The 12679-nt window shown below is 41.6% G+C and overlaps 1 long non-coding RNA gene across 1 annotated transcript in view; it reads right to left on the bottom strand.

Moving 5' to 3' along the window:
- The window catches only part of LOC137312863 (uncharacterized), a 30802-nt gene that overhangs the window by 15171 nt on the left and 2952 nt on the right, over nt 1-12679 (bottom strand). The window contains exon 2 of the long non-coding RNA XR_010960856.1: nt 5263-5765. This is a non-coding gene — a long non-coding RNA (uncharacterized lncRNA). The remainder of the gene's footprint in view (nt 1-5262; nt 5766-12679) is intronic.

The following is a 12679-nucleotide window of genomic DNA, read 5'->3' on the forward strand; positions in this document are numbered from 1 at the left end:
CCAATGCCTGATCTATTTAATTTTTTGAGGAGTTCACTAATAAGATCGGCATGGGAGTTTCTTAAGGTGTTTTGTGAATGGACTTCCAGAAGGCATTCGTTAAAGCTCTGCACAAAAATTACACGCAGAAATGAGAGAGTATGGAATTGGAAGTGGCATTTTGATCTGGGTTGGGAATTGTTTGTGATGTCGGAAATATATTGTGGAGAGAAAGTGTTTGTTTTCTGATATTCTAAATGTGATAAGTGATGTTCTCCGGGGATCTCTTCCGGGGAGTCAACTTTTTGACATATTTATTGATGACTTGGATGAAAGAATAGAGGGTTGTATATTTAAGTTTGGAGTTGGCACTAAATTAGCAGGAACAGTAAGTAGTGCAGAGGGGAGCAGAGAGTTGAAAAGGGACAGAGACCGATTAATTGAATGGGCAAAACTATAACAGACGGAGTTCAATGTGAATTCAGTTTGGAACTGGGAAAGATAACTTAGAGTATAAATGGAGAGAAACGAGGAATTGAACAGGATACACATAATTAAAAGTAAGTACGCAGGTACAAAAAGCAAAGAAAAAGACTAATGGAAGAATGGCCTTTCTCTCAAGGGCCTGGAATACAAAGGGGAGGAAGTTATGCTTCAGTTGTATAGAGGCTTGGTCAGACCCCATCGAGAGATACTGCGTTCAGCTTTGGGCACTGCAGCTCAGGATGTGGATATACTTTTAATTCGTTCATGGGATGTGGCCGTCGCTGGCTGAGCCAGCATTTATTGCCCATCTATAATTGCCCTTGAAAAGGTGATGGTGAGTCGCCTTCTTGAACCGCGGTATTCCGTGTGGTAAATGTTCTCCCACAGTGCTGTTAGGAAGGGAGTTCCAGGATTTTTACCCAGCGACAATGAAAGAGCGGCGATATCAAATTGGGCAGAGCAGCCTTGAGGACGAGTTCATTGAGTGCATCAGGGATGGATTTCTTGAGCAGTATGTAACTGATCCTACAAGGGGGCAGGCAACCTTGGACCTGGTCCTGTGTAATGAGTCAGGATTAATTAATAATGTCCTAGTTAAGGATCCCCTTGGAACGAGCGACCACAACATGGTTGAATTCCATATCCAATTAGAGGGTGAGAAGGTTGATTCTCAAACAAGCGTACTGAGCTTGAATAAAGGAGACTATGATGGTATGAGAGCGGAATTGATTAAAGTGGACTGGGAAAATAGATTAAAGGGTAAGACGGTATATGAGCAGTGGTGTTCATTTAGGGAGTTATTTTACAACTTTCAAAATAAATATATTCCACTGAGGAAAAAAGGGTGTAAAAGAAATGACAGCCACCCGTGGCTAAGTAAAGAAATCAAGGATAGTATCCGAATAAAACAAGGACATATAAGGTAGCCAAACTTAGTGGGAAGATAGAAGATTGGGAATTCTTCAAAAGACAGCAAAAAGTAACTAAAGGATTGATTAAGAAAGGGAAGTTAGATTATGAAAAGAAATTAGCAAAAAATATAAAAACAGATAGCAAGAGTTTCTATAGTTATATAAAAAGAAAAAGGGTGGCTAAGGCAAACATAGGTCCCTTAGAGGATGAGACCGGGAAATTAATGGTGGGAAACATGGAGATGGCAAAAATGCTGAACAAATATTTTGTTTCAGTCTTTACAGTAGAGGACACTAAGAATATCCCAACACTGGACAAACAGGGGACTCTCGGGGGGGGGAGGAGCTAAATACGATTAAAATCACTCAAGAGATGGTACTCAGTAAAATAATGGGACTCAAGGCGGATAAATCCCCTGGACCTGATGGCTTCCATCCTAGGGTCTTGAGGGAAGTGGCAGTAGGGATTGTGGATGCTTTGGTGATAGTTTTCCAAAATTCCCTGGACTCAGGAGAGGTCCCGGCAGATTGGAAAACTGCTAATGTAACACCGTTATTTAAAAAGGGTAGTAGGCAGAAGGCTGGAAATTATAGGCCAGTTAGCTTAACATCTGTGGTGGGTAAAATTTTGGAGTCTATTATTAAGGAGACAGTAACGGAACATTTAGATAAGCATAATTTAATAGGACAAAGTCAGCATGGCTTTATGAAGGGGAAGTCATGTCTGACAAATTTGCTTGAGTTCTTCGAGGATATAACGTATAGGGTGGATAAATGGGAACCAGTGGACGTAGTGTATTTAGACTTCCAGAAGGCATTCGACAAGGTGCCACATAAAAGATTATTACTTAAGATAAAAAATCACGGGATTGGGGGTAATATTCTGGCATTGGTGGAGGATTGGTTATCAAACAGGAAGCAGAGAGTTGGGATAAATGGTTCATTTTCGGACTGGCAACCAGTAACCAGTGGTGTTCCACAGGGGTCGGTGCTGGGTCCCCAACTCTTTACAATCTATATTAACGATTTGGAGGAGGGGACCGAGTGCAACATATCAAAATTTGCAGATGATACAAAGATGGGAGGGAAAGTAGAGAGTGAGGAGGACATAAAAAACCTGCAAGGGGATATAGACAGGCTGGGTGAGTGGGGGGAGATTTGGCAGATGCAATATAATATTGGAAAATGTGAGGTTATGCACTTTGGCAGGAAAAATCAGAGAGCAAGTTATTTTCTTAATGGCGAGAGACTGGAAAGTACTGCAGTACAAAGGGATCTGGGGGTCCTAGTGCAAGAAAATCAAAAAGTTGGTATGCAGGTGCAGCAGGTGATCAAGAAAGCCAACGGAATGTTGGCTTTTATTGCTAGGGGGATAGAATATAAAAACAAGGAGGTATTGCTGCAGTTATATAAGGTATTGGTGAGACCGCACCTGGAATACTGCATACAGTTTTGGTCTCCATACTTAAGAAAAGACATACTTGCTCTTGAGGCAGTACAAAGAAGGTTCACTCGGTTAATCCCGGGGATGAGGGGGCGGACATATGAGGAGAGGTTGAGTAGATTGGGACTCTACTCATTGGAGTTCAGAAGAATGAGAGGCGATCTTATTGAAACATATAAGATTGTGAAGGGTCTTGATCGGGTGGATGCAGTAAGGATGTTCCCAAAGATGGGTGAAACTAGAACTAGGGGGCATAATCTTAGAATAAGGGGCTGCTCTTTCAAAACTGAGATGAGGAGAAACTTCTTCACTCAGAGGGTGGTAGGTCTGTGGAATTTGCTGCCCCAGGAAGCTGTGGAAGCTACATCATTAGATAAATTTAAAACAGAAATAGACAGTTTCCCAGAAGTAAAGGGAATTAGGGGTTATGGGGAGCGGGCAGGAAATTGGACATGAAGCTGAGTTCGGATCGGTCAATGCCCTGTGGGTGGCGGAGAGGGCCCAGGGGCGATGTGGCCGGGTCCTGCTCCGACTTCTTGTGTTCTTTAGATTTGTGGTTGGGATCAGATCAGCCATGATCTTATTGAATGGCGGAGCAGGCTCGAGGGGCCGATTGGCCTACTCCTGCTCCAATTTCTTATGTTCTTATGTTCTTATGTAAAGATTAGTGCTTGGATCCTCAAACCTGCAGGTAATTTGGATTGTTACTTTTTGTATAAAGATCATTGATGGACCCTCCTGCCTTTTGGTAATTTCAGTAGTTACTCTTTGATGTAAACATTAGCGATGGGGTCTCCTGCCTGTTGTTAATTTGAGTTGTTACTTTTTTATGTCAAGATTAGTGATGGACCCTCCTAACTGTTTGTAATTTCAATAGTAACTTCTAATATAAAGATTAATGATGGGCCCTCCTTCCTGGTGGTATTTTCAGTATTTACTTATTATATAAAAAATAGTGATTGACCCTCATACCTGTTGGTAATTTCAGTAGTTACTTTTTATATAAAGATTAGTGCTGGGGCCCTGCCAGTTTGTTGATGTTTCTCCACCTCTGTCATAGAACCATTTATTTATACTGGCGTCCTCTCTCCTCAAAATTTTACAACCAGGATCATTTCACTCTGTTCTGTGAAAACCCAAGCCCTGTTTTCTAGATAGTACATCATATCTCTTATGATTCTGACTTTCCAAATGTTTACTAAATTCAGATCCAAATCCTTCTCAACAGTTTCTCGAAATATGGTCCCACATCCTCCTCTGGTAAAACAACATTTTCACATCTGCCGTCACTTTTAGAAACTAAAGGAAATATTTAGTTTCTCCCCAAAACTTCATCCATCACATCCCAGTCTTATAGATACTAGATCACATCTCTCATGATTCTGACTTTCCAAACGTGTTTGGAATTATTTGTAGATTCACAGATATAACACACAATCTGAACTCCAATTCATTGGAATGTTGACCCGTTCTCGTTTTCCATTTTTAATATAAAGTTACTTCCTCAAAACCTCCTTCCTTTTTCCTGCTAATAACTTTTCACTATTTCATAAATCTTCTGTTCCTGCTGCAACAGTTTTATTAATTCCACTCAGTGCTGGGACCCTCCGACCTGTTGATATTAAAAGTAACTACTCAAATTACCATGATTAACGGTCAGGAACCACCTATCGTGTGAAAGGTAGTTTCCGCCCTGAACCGGTTTCCCCTTAAAACATTCCTGAAGTTTGTTTTTCTCGAAAGGCCGCTATTACATACTTCAGCAATACAGAAGCCACTGTTCCATTTTCCCACCTAATTCGCATTAACCTAATTAATTCTAATTAATCAGGAACAAGTTTTGTCTCCGATTTTGCTCCAATCCTTTGATTGGATCGCTTTCAGTCCGGCCTCAGGTTTCCAGAGGCTGATTTCTCAGGTGCCCGGCAGATGGGGAGAATCGGCCATTGCGAATGTGTTAACCCTTTACTGAGCTGAACTGTGTGTTCGATCAGTCTTTGATCAGTACCAGGAACAAAACGGTTCAGTGAGTAAAAAGAGCAAGTGTTACAGTTAAAAATAAAAGCATGTAGAGTGAGAAAGGACAGTTTCCCACCCCTGTTTACTGACTGTCAAATTCTAACATGGGGAGGAGGCACCGCTGGACTCGGATGGTGTAAATCTCCAGAGTTCGTGTTCCTGCTTTCTGTCCTGTAACCGCTTCAAAATGTGTCTGTGGGGAGATTGGTGGGGTCCATGAAGGGATAAGCCCTGAAATACCCGGTGGAAAGTAACCGGCCTTCAGTCGGTGTCTGAGCGAAAATTAGTGAATTGTTCCATCCGCGAGGAATAGAGAGCTCCGTACGCCGGGGAACATATCTGACCGCGGGAAATCGGCTTTAGAAAAGAGGAAGGGGCTGAAAATGTTAATTTAAAAACAAATTTCAACGACATTAATCTTACCTTGATCCCGCAAGGAATTTCCGTCTCTCAATGTCCGTGTGGATTTTACAAATTATATCCTTGTTATTTCATTACAATAAATCGAGAACAAGTTCCTTGCTTTACTTTAGCAGTTCACAACTTGTGAATTTAATCCGATCCTTCTTATGTGAGATTCAGAGCTCCGCCCTCTGTGAAAGCTGCTGCCAGACATCAGGATGGATTTCAACACAAACATTCCTCATTTCTTTCAGAACAGGGAGCGGCCTTTCTGGTGGAATCGAATCGAACAGGGTTGACAATTCGCTGCCACGTCAATTGTGAACAAAGTCAGTTATAAATTTTACTTTTTATCATCTTGTTCCAGGGAGGTTCAGTAAAACAGATACTTGGTTCGAAATAAATTGTTACATTTGCATCAGGGACATTGTTTGCTGAAAGGCCCATCGATTTTCTGATGTTTGCGCTTTCAACCCGGTTGCAAAGAGCCAGTATTTCGTCAGAGAGCTGAGGACGGGCTGTTTCTGTAAGTGAGGACATTAACCATTTAACCGCCAAATGAAACTATCGCTGAGCATCAATCGCCTCAATCACTGTGCGAATGAGTACTGACTTTCCACAGTTACATTTATCAAAGTAAATATTCAGCAGATACACCAGTTGCATTGTTAAATCGGGAAAGGACCATTCCTGGTCTGTGATTGGTATAAAGATTGGATTGCCCTCATTTTGAGGGGGTTCACAGACAGTTATAAATAGCCCCTCCCCGGGTTGGAAGTGTCCGAAGAGAGAACGTGTTTGACGACAGATTGTGGTGATAATTCCGAGGGACGGATTGTTGTGATCAATCCCAGGGACAGATTGTGGTGATAATCCCGAGGGACGGATTGTTGTGGTCAATGACAGGGATAGATTGTCGTGATAATCCCGAAGGACTGATTGTTGTGATCAATCCCAGGGACAGATTGTGATGATAATCCCGAGGGACGGATTGTTGTGATCAATCCCAGGGATAGATTGTGGTGATAATTCCGAGGGACGGATTGTTGTGATCAATCCCAGGGATAGATTGTGGTGATAATTCCGAGGGACAGATTGTTGTGATCAATGCCAGGGATAGATTGTGGTGATAATCCCGAGGGACTGATTGTTGTGATCAATCCCAGGGATAGATTCTGATGATAATCCCGAGGGACTGATTGTTGTGATCAATGCCAGGGATAGATTGTGGTGATAATTCGGAGGGACAGATTGTTGTGATCAATGCCAGGGACAGATTGTGGTGATAATTCCAAGGGACGGATTGTTGTGATCAATCCCAGGGACAGATGGTGGTGATAATTCCGAGGGACGGATTGTTGTGATCAATCCCAGTGATAGATTGTGGTGATAATTCCGAGTGACAGATTGTTGTGATCAATCCCAAGGATAGATTGTGGTGATAATTCCGAGGGACAGATTGTTGTGATCAATCCCAGGGACAGATTGGAGTGATAATCCCGATTGATGGATTGTTGTGATCAATCCCAGGGATAGATTGTGGTGATAATTCCGAGGGACGGATTGTTGTGATCAATCCCAGGGACAGATTGCGATATTTCCCCTTTTCTCTCCAAATTCCCCCTTGTTTTTTGACCAGGATTGAGGATTCATTCGGGCCGGAGACACAACCTAAAGTGGCGGAATGAAACATTGCAGAATATTAGTCTTCCTGTGAATTCTCCCTCGACAGACCTTCTCTTTCTTACTTCTTTCAATCTATCGCTGAGTTAAAAGGAGTTTTATTCATTTTGTAAAAATATTCAAACGAACGATTCATATCATTAAATACACTGTTAAATGGACAGTGTGGGTAAATGGTGGGTTTATATGCCATTAAATGCACTGTTAAATGGACAGTGTGTGTAAATGATGGGTTTATATATCATTAAATACACTGTTAAATGGACAGTGTGGTTAAATGGTGGGTTTATATGCCATTAAATGCACTGTTAAATGGACAGTGTGTGTAAATGATGGGTTTATATATCATTAAATACACTGTTAAATGGACAGTGTGGGTAAATGGTGGGTTTAAATATCATTAAATCCACTGTTAAATGGACAGTGTGGGTAAATGGTGGGTTTGCATATCATTAAATCCACTGTTCAATGTACAGTAGGAGTAAATTGTTGGTTTGTATGTCATTAAATACACTGTTAAATGTATAGTAGGAGTAAATGGTGTGTTTATATATCATTAAATACACTGTTAAATGGACAGTGTGAGTAAATGGTGGGTTTCTATGTCATTAAAAACACTGTTAAATGGACAGTGTGGGTTAATGGTGGGTTTATGTATCATTAAATACAGTGGTAAATGGACATTGTTTGTAAATGGTGGGTTTATATATCATTAAATACACAGTTGAATGGATAGTGTGAGCAAATGATTTGTTTATATATCATTAAATAAACTGTTAAATGGACCGTGTGTAAATGGTGAGTTTGCATGTAGTCAGGGTGCTTTAAATGACATTTCTAAAATGATAATAAGATTCGATAGAGAATTTCATAGAACGTACAGCACAGAAACAGACCATTCGGCCCAAATGGTCCATTCTCCAAACTAACCTCCTCCCTTAATCTACCCCTATTAGCAATTCCCTCAATTCCTTTCTCCTTCATGTGTTTAATTTGCTTCAATTAAATGCTACTCGCCTCTACTACTCCTTGTGGTCGTGAGTTCCACTTTCCAACCAATCTCTGGGTAAAGAAGTTCCTGCTGAATTCCCTATTGGATTTATTAGTGACTATCTGATATTTATGGTCCCTCGTTCTGGTTTCTCCCGCAAGTGGAAACATCTTCTCTCCGTCCACCCTATCAAACCCTTACATAATCTTAAAGACACCTATCAGGCCACCCGTCCGTCTTCCTTGTGCCAGGGAATAGAGCCCCATGTTGCTCAATCTTCATTGATAGGTATAACTTCTCTGTTCTGGTATCATCCTAGTAAATCTTTTTGTACCTTCTCCAGTGCTTCTATATCCTTTTTATAATGTGGAGACCAGAACTATTCATAGTAATCCAAGTGTGGCCTAACCAAGTTTCAATACAAATTTAACTTCACTTCTCTGCTTTACATTTCTAGCCTTCTGGAAAGAACCGCATTGCTTGATTTGCTTTTTTATGGCCTTATTAACCTGCTTCGCTACATTTAGTGATTTCTATATCTGTATCCCCAGAACCCCCCGCTCCTCTACCCTTTTTGGACAATTATTATCCAAGCAGTTTGTGGCCCCGCTATTTTTACAACCAAAATGTAATACCTCACACTCATTAAATACAGAGTAGACATTTCCTTTGATGGAGGAATCCAGAACAAGGGGGCACAACATTAAAATTCGCGCTCGGCCCTTCAGGAGTGAAATCTGGACGCACCTTTTCGCACAAAGTTCACTGGAAATGTGGAATTCGCTCCTCCAAAAGGTTGTGGATTCTGGGTCAACTGAAACTTTGAAGACTGATAGCGGCAGATTTTTTGTGGTAAGGCTATCAAGCGAAATGGATCAAGGACAGGTAAATAGAATTCAGGTACAAAGCAACTATGATCTAATTAAAATCGAGAACAGATTCGAGGGGCTGAATGGCCTACTACTCTTCCTATGTTCCTATATTTAAACATGTGCTGGATTATCAATTCCGGCATTTGGTGAATGTGAAGGTTAACCAGAGTTTCTGTAAAATGACTTCAGAACTAGATGGTTTGTACGTTCCCTTTATATGGATGCAACATAGTACCATAGTAGATACAGCACAGGATGTGGCCATTCGGCCCATTACGCCTGTGCTGGCTCTTAGAAAGAGCTGTCCATTTAGTCCCTTTCCCCTGCTCTTTCCCCATAGCCCTCCAAATTTCTCCCTTCAAGTTTTTATCCAATTCCCCTTGGAAAGTTACTATTGAATCTCTCTTTTTGCCCCTCTAATTCCCTTTTTTTCGATCTCCTCTGTTCTTCCTGTATTCAGCCTGATTCTCTACTGTGTTATGAACCATACATTCGTCATAAGCCTCCGTTTTCTGTTTCATTTTAATCTCTATCTCTTTAGTCATCCAGTGAGCTGTAGCTTTGGGTGCCCTTCCTTTCCCCTCTCGTAGGGATGTTCTACACTATACCCGAACCAAATGCGCTTTGACTGGCTTTTTATATTTCAGGCTGAGCTCCATCGATTCTGCACTTCGCAGAATTCTAGGGGAGCAAAGATCAGATATTCGGTGCAAGGGAATCGAAGGGAAACTTTGTTAAATATACTTTAGTAAACACACACATTGTTCCACCCTGTGTCCAGTCAGAATTAAACAGTTAAACCCTGAAACCAACCGGCGATTTTATTTCGGGGACGGTTAAAAGTTCAGTACAAGAGATTCTGTATCTGTAGATTTTAAATAACAAGGTCCTGAAATTGATGCTTTTTGTATCTGCCGAGATGCTAACCTGATGTGTCCAGGATTCTGGATTGCAATTCAACCCCCACCCAAACCCACGCTATCATAAGAATCTTGTTGTTCAGTCGATGAACAGTGAGACAGGTCAGAACATCGCAATCTCTGGCGCCGTTTCGGAGTCTCCGCCTCTGCCGGGCGAGTCCCAGCAGTTCTCCTGCACTCACCTGGCAGGACAAGGAAACACTTATTTTTTTTTAATACGTGAGTTTGACAGTGCAGTCCTTCTAACTGATCTGCTTGAACCGCAGCAATAGAAAGATAAGTTGATAGGATGCGAAGAAGTAGTGTGGGGAACGATCGTGTCGAGCATAAATCCAGGCAAAGACCTTTTTGGCCAAGTGGGCTGTTCCTGTGCTGTCAAATTCCATGTAATTCAATGAATATTTTTATTACACCAGCTCTTTCATCAATACAGATAATGTCAGAAATATCAGCCCCATATTGAGCAGGGATACGTCAGTAGTAACAGGGCTATATTGAACATAGATACTATCAGTACTATCAGCCCTATATTGAGCAGATATACAGTCAGTAATAACCGCGTCAGATTAGCAGAGATACTGTCAGTAACATCAGCGCTATAATCAAAAGGACACCGTCAGTATAACAACTCTTTCAGCATCACAAATATCCTCTCTGTTAAGCTCTGTAAAATCAGCACAGATAATGTCAGTTCTACCATCAATACAAGCACTGTCAGTTCCACAATCAGTACAGATACCGTCAGTAATTATAGCACTTTTTTGTTTCACAGGCTGAGAATTGAACTCACGATCCGAGCGCTGTTTTATAACCACGAGGCTTGCACTTTGAAACAGTCTCAAATCGCCAATACCTTGCCACATTCACTCGCCAAATTATATCAGGGACTCTGTGGTCGCTCTGATGTTCTGACTCGGGAAAACAACACCTCCCACCGCACCCCGGTTTTCGTGCCATTCGGGTGGTTTATTTCCCACATAAACCGGGTATGAAGAATCCAATCCCTTTGAACCCCAGATCCCCACTCCTCATAAAGAGCAGAGTGGGTTGAACCTCCTCCCTCACTGAGGGGCCAATCAGAGATTTAAGAATGCATTCTCATCCCACACTGAGAGGACAATCGGAGACCTATATAGGTGCACTTTACAGCAGTCACCGGATTCCCTGGGTGTTGTCACTCCCTAAACCCACGAATACTGAGTCCGATTATCAGCGTCTCACCGCAACCCAGACTGAGCACCACACTGAGCGTTTCCTGTCTATGCATTTACCCAGTGTCCCACTGCAGCCCAGACTGACCACGGCCCTGGGCTCTTCCTGTCTGTACATTTACCCAGTGTTCCACTTCAGCCCAGGCTGAACAAAAGAGACTGTCCACATGAACTGGGCAAATTTGTTAATGGTTGGAACTACTGATGATCAGTGGGAAATGTTTAAACAAACATTTAACGAGATACAGAACCGGTTTATACCCCTGAGGGGCAGGAACTCTACTTGCCATAAAAAAAACAGCCATGGACAACTAAAGACCTAAGGGACAGTATAAGACATAAGGAAAGGGAATTAAAAAAGGCAAAGAATGGCCCAGATCCTGGCGAATGGGAAAGATACAAAGATCAACAAATGGTCACAAAACAGATCGTTAGAGCTACAAAAAAGAGTATAAAAAGAAACATGCAAGGGATATCAAAAACAATACGAAGTACATTTATAATTACATTAGGAAAAGGGGGATGGTCAGGAGCAGTTTTGGCCCCTTAAAAACTGAAAGTGGGGGTATTTCATTGACAATGGGGAAATGGCGGACATGTTGAATAATTACTTTGCGTCAGTATTTACAGTAGAAAAAGAAGATAGCATGCCGGAAATCCCATGAGAACTAATATTGAATCGGGGACAGGGACTCAATAAAATTAACATAAGTAAAGCAACAGTAATGAAGAAAATAATAGCACCAAAGAGTGAGAAATCCAGAGGACCGGATGGTTTCCATCCCAAGGTTTCAAAGGAAGTAAGTGAGCACATTGCAGATGCCCTAACTATAAACTTTCAAAGTTCTCTAGATTCAGGAACTGTCCATCCAGATTGGAAAATTGCACATGTCACTCCGCTTTTTAAGAAAGGAGAGAGAGAGAGGGAAAGCGGAGTATTATAAACCAGTTAGCCTAACATCTGTTGTGGGGAAAATGCTGGAGTCTATAATTAAGAATAGGGTGACTGAACACCTCTGAATTTTCAGTTGATCAGAGAGAGCCAGCATGGATTTGTGAAAGGTCGGTCGTGCCTGATAAATCAGATTGAATTTTTTGAAGAGGTGACTAAAGTATTGGACAGGGGAATGTCAATGGAAGTTATTTATATGGACTTCCAGAAGGCATTTGATAAGGGCCCTCATAAGAGACTGTTAGCTAAGATAGAAGCCCATGGAATTGAGGGAAAAGTACGGACTTGATCAGGAAATTGGCTGAGCGAAAGGCGACAGAGAGTAGGGAGCATGGGTAAGTACTCACTTTGGCAGGATGTGACTCGTGGAGCCCCGCAGGGATCTGTCTTGGGGCCTGAATTATTCACAATATTTATTAACGACTTAGATGAAGGCATAGAAAGTCTCATATCTAAGTTTGCCGATGACACAAAGATTGGTGGCATTGTAAGCAGTGTAGATGAAAATAAAATTTCTAAGCGGTATTGATAGATTACGTGAATGGGCAAAACTGTGGCAAATGGAATTGAATGTGGACAAGTATGAGGTCATCCACTTTGGTCAAAAAAGGATGGAACAGGGTACGTTCTAAATGTTAAAAAGTTAAAAACAATTGATATCCAAAGGGACGTAGGGGTTCAGGTACATAGATCATAAAAGTGTCATTAACAGGTGCGGAAAATAATCATTAAGGCGAATGGCAGGCTGGCCTTTATATCAAGTGGACTAGAGGACATGGGGGCAGAAGTTATTCTGCAGCTGCACCAAA

This window comes from Heptranchias perlo, unplaced genomic scaffold (genome assembly GCF_035084215.1).
Source record: "Heptranchias perlo isolate sHepPer1 unplaced genomic scaffold, sHepPer1.hap1 HAP1_SCAFFOLD_44, whole genome shotgun sequence".
Taxonomy (NCBI): Eukaryota; Metazoa; Chordata; class Chondrichthyes; order Hexanchiformes; family Hexanchidae; genus Heptranchias; species Heptranchias perlo.